General features: G+C 37.2%; 1 non-coding gene across 1 annotated transcript; it reads left to right on the plus strand.

Annotated features, from left to right (window-relative positions):
* Window positions 1-862: 862 nt before the first annotated feature.
* On the plus strand, window positions 863-969 carry LOC136228303 (small nucleolar RNA R71). Its single transcript, XR_010688633.1, has one exon. It is a non-coding gene; the product is annotated as a small nucleolar RNA R71 (small nucleolar RNA).
* Window positions 970-5,136: the final 4,167 nt, after the last annotated feature.

Here is a 5,136-nt window from a genome sequence, read left to right on the forward strand (position 1 = left end):
CTTTTTGTTTCTCCTTATGCAGCCTTTGCGGAAAAGGAATTTTCGCTTTATGTGGCTAGACAAGAGGATCCGCGAACAGTTTAGATGGAGAATCGAATGTACTTACCTCGGGTTGCATTATACCATTATCCTTGGAGGTGGATGGTTGGGTGGTTTCCTTACCATTTCGGAGTGTAATGGCTTTGACATGTCCCTGAGGGTTGGTATCGGTATCACTGGGTAAGGATCCTCAAGGGCGTTCAGTTGAGGTTCTTGCTACTTGATTAATGTTTGTTTCCAAACCCCTAATGAATGTGTCTTGATGTTGACGCCACTCTTCTAATCCATTTAACCTATTCTCAATCCTACCAAGGGTCTTTACAATGGTGTCTAGCAGGTCATGTTCTCTTTTCTCTTGCGGGTTAAATCCGGGTGGAGGTCTAGGGTGATTAGGAGCATATGGATTTAGAGTGTTTTGGTTATTGCTCCATGAAAACTTTGGGTGATTCCTCCACCCATTGTTGTAGGAATTTGAGTATGGATTATTTTGTCGATAAGAATTACCGACAAAATTTGTCGTCTCACCCATGAATTGACTCCTAGGTTGGTTATCCATACTTAAATTGGCCATCAATAGACCCATTTTCTTATTTAAATCATGGAGGTTAGGAGATGATTGGGTATCACACATATACATACCTGCTTACTTTGGAGAATTGTTCGGTTGGCTAGTGGGAACTCCTCTCGGCTAGTTCTTGGATGAGTGCATAAGCATCATCCGGGCTCTTTCGGAATAAACTTTCGCCTGCGGCTGCATCAAGAGTGGCATAGGTATTTGAGGATAAACCACTATAAAAAGAAATTCACATGTTCCCACTTCTCGAAACCGTGATGTGGGCATTTCTTGAATAACCGACGGTAGCGTTCCCACACATCATACAAGCTTTCTATCTCCTTCTGACGGAAGGCGTTGATTTCATTCTTGAACATGGTCATCTTGGAAGGAGGGAAGTATTTAGAAAGAAACTTCTTTACTAAATCGTCCCATGTCGTGATGGATCCAGCATCTAAGGACTCTAACCAGTCAATGGCATCCTCCTTAAGAGAAAAAGAAAACAAATTCAGTTTAATAGCATCACTTATAACGCCATTAGTACGGAACAAAGAACAATGCTTAATAAATTTGGTAAGATGAGCTTTTGGGTCTTCTCTAGCGTCAACTCTGAATTGCCCGACATTTTGAATTAGTTGAATCATTCTCGGTTTGATTTCGAAGTGTGTGCATTTATGGTTGGTTCTGCAACGCTAGATGTGACCACAAGACGATTTGGAGTAAGCATATCCATGATTGTCCTTTCTCTGTTCTCTTCCATGGCGGCGTTTCTTCCTTCACGATGATTCCTCCAGTATGTACGCTTAATTTCTGGATCAAAAGTTAAAACAAGCCAAGATTGGCTTCACGTTAGCATAAAAAATTTGGAAAAAGTGTCTAGAACGTCAAACCTGATTGTCGCTAATGTTGCAACTACAATCCCCGACAACAACGACAAAAACTTGATGCGTATAAAATGTATACGTGCTTTCAGAGCAAGTGCACTCTATCATACCAAGTAATATAGTATACTTTCGTATAAAGATCGATCCCACAGGGATTCCGCACAAGCATTAGATGTCCACAAGTTTCTGAAGTCTAAACGATTGAATTGAAATGGTTGGTTGTGAATAACAATGAAAACTTTTGTTGTTAAAACTATAAAGTAAAACACTAGGGAATCGGGTTCACTTTCTAAGTTCGAGTCAAATGAAATCTATTGAGATAAAACACCGAAGAAAAACTCGTGATTTTAAAGATGGTGATTTCTAAATGAAACTTGGTGCCAAGACCTTAGATCACCTCGTTCTTATTCTTCACTCGTATTTACTTAATCGGGCCAATGGTTACTTAAATATGACAAGAAAGCTTTAAGTTCAATGAGAAATCCTAGCAATGAAGTGCTAGAAACCACATCGATTTGCTATCAAGTCTAAGAATGTAGTTTTCCGTTAACCTCTTGATACTATGGTGAGTAAAAAGTGATTAACTGAAATGTAGATTAAGCTTACGTTCTTAGTTCTTTAATACAAATTCTTTTCGGGTGTTTACCTAATAGACTTCTAGGTTGGCTTAAAACATTAGAAAGATTCCCCTCATCCCTAGTAGGGAAGAATTAATGCATAGTCGTTGGGGAAATAACACTTGAAATGAAATGAAATAAAGTGAAACTTATTGAAAGTAGAAGATGGAAAACAAAAGATGAACAAACTTTTGCTTAACTATGAAATCAACTTACAAAATCAAAGGGAAATAACTTTGAAACAGAAATTGTGCTTAAAAACTACAGAAATGAACTAAAACAAGAGTAATTGACAATTGCCCAAAGCTTGGCTACAATGGAAATGGAATTGTGTACTTTCTATCATTATACATCTCATCTATTTATAGGCTAATTGTTGCTCCAATCTAGATAATAATCTGAATTTGATGATTAGAAACCTCTAAAAACACTAATTTATGCATTTAATGCCCTTGAGAAGTCCATTGAGGAAGAGGATGGGCGAGCATTATGAAGAGGAGACTTCTAATTGCAAGTTATTAGAAATCACATGTCTCGTCGATACCTGTATGTAGGCCCAAATTTGTCCTATTTCGAAGCCCTTTTTTGGATTTTGGGGAGGTCTCACCGTGACCAGCCCCCTGGAACTTAAAGTTTCATTTTCTTTCATTCAAGGTCTCACCGAAACCTAGTCAAAATGTCCACTTTTGCCCTTGTTTGCTCATAACAGGTCCCTGTTTGTGTCCTGTAACTCACTAGAGCAAATTGTCAACTTGTGGGGTGTGTGGGAGTGTAAGAATTGTACTAGAAAACTTGTGAATTAAATAAAAAACAAGTGATAGTTTGTGAATTTGTGAAATTAAGTGAAATTTAATAGAATTAACACTAAAGCATTAGAAAAACACACAAAATGGATGAAAATATGACTAAGAATTACGATGAAAGTAGATGGCAATAGGCACGCACATTTTCAGTGCCCTTTCTCCATGCACCCGTGTCAAAGGTCATCGAGAAGTGGCTTGGAAGCCTTCTTAGCCTTGGAGTTCAGCTTTTGGGCATTAGCCTTAAACTTAGAGTTGGCCTTCCCACCTCCTCTTGCCCCGCTGCCCTTACTGATCAGCAACACTTCTAGGTTCTCTTCATATACTGCTCAGCTTATTTTAGCATGCCATGTAGCTCCATAATAGATATATTCTGACCCCGCATATTGTAGTTCAGATTAAAGTTGTTCTAGGACTCCATAAGTGAGCCTAGAATGATGTCCACCTGAGTTTCAATAATGACTGGTGCACCCAACCTTGATAAGCTATCGATGTAGCCCTTCATCTTTAGCATATGTGTCCTAACAGAAGTACCAGCCTGCATTGTTGTGGTGATCAGTGCCTTGGTTGTCAGGTAATATTCCTAACGTGCCTAATCCTGAAACATCTTCTTCAAAGAGTCCATCATATCATAAGCATACGGATCTATAAACTACTTTTGCAGACCAGGAACCATCATACCAAGCATTATACATGACACCTCTCTATCGTCCTTTACGTGACAAACATACTGTGCCAAGGCTTCCTCAATAGCGCCTCGACTAGTCGGACGAGCTTATGGAAACGAAGCATTCAACACGTACTCCTTCGCCTCGTGTATAAGAACGATGAGCATGTTACTATACCAATCAAAGAAGTTCGTCCATGACAGCTTCTCCTTCTCTAGGAGTGGTCTGAGTGAATTACTTGTTGCCATTAAGCTTGTTTAGCGAATTTTGATGTTGATTCTACAAATGAAAATTAAAGAGTTAGAATTTTAAGGCATTGATTATCCAAATGCTCAAATTATTAATCTATTACTAATTTGTTTTGGTGATGTGATTTGGCTATTTATACCAAGATCCAAAACCCGTCAATGACTGGACGAACTAGGCTCGCTAACCAACCATTGAAAGATTTGGTAGGATAAACTATCCAATTCTCCTACCCAAAGAACTCTTGGTTTGATGATCGTATTGACACACAACTCATATGTGCTTAGGGGCCTGGTCTGAGCTAAATGGCTACCCCATGTTGAGTCAAACCTCCATTCATGTGTTAACCATACCGAAGTATCTTAACAATCGACGACCCACTAATTACTACAATGTACTCAACTAGGGCATGACGCACACTGCAACATTATTTGGGAGGGAGAGATGTGAATTAGGATAACACTTTTAATCGACTCAATATTTTAATTCTAGATTAAATAAGATGATCAGCTTAACATACAAAGACGTGAGATGATTTAGTGATCATATTATATTCCTACTTATATTGGATATAATATAGAAAGTAAATAAACAATAGACATCATATGGGCCAACTTATACAGTATAAAATGATCTAAAACATCTTAGGATTTTTTGGCTGCTTCTGGGCTTCCATTATAGGCCTTGGCTCATCTAGGCTTCTTTCATGTGCTTTGATTATATATAATTACATGAAATAAAAGTCCAATCTAATTACAAAATAATAATGGTTCGCATGTCATATTTTCCAAAATTCAAATATTTTCCAAAATTCAAATTAAATTACAACCATACTTCTTATTTGGGCCCACAAAACTCTATTAATTAAAACACATTGATGCAGGGTTAGCAAAAAAAATACAATGCATGATCATGGCAAATCCATACACACTTAAGCCTTTTAGTTAAACCGAGTGACTTAGGATGCAATCGTTTTAATTTTACCAATTTATGGCTGAGGCCTGTGAAGTCCCAATTATGTAGAATTATCAATTATGCTCCCATTGAAATTTGGATCATCATTAATTCTAAAATTAAAGCCCATTCAATGCCTGATGCCACGACCCATTGAATTAATTTCATAATTAACACCATTTTATTTATCATAGCATAAAATAAAACCATATATTATAACTTTAATCGATAGAATGCATGTCAATCATAATTCATTTTGATTTAAAATTATTTAACCTGAATAATTTTAATCCTATGAATTTAATTAAAATTAAAACATTTTGAATATCAAAGTATTTTTAATTTAGTGCGAAACCGACCCCGGGTTTAAAATTA

The sequence above is a fragment of the Euphorbia lathyris genome, chromosome 4 (assembly GCF_963576675.1).
Source record: "Euphorbia lathyris chromosome 4, ddEupLath1.1, whole genome shotgun sequence".
In the NCBI taxonomy this organism is placed as follows: domain Eukaryota; kingdom Viridiplantae; phylum Streptophyta; class Magnoliopsida; order Malpighiales; family Euphorbiaceae; genus Euphorbia; species Euphorbia lathyris.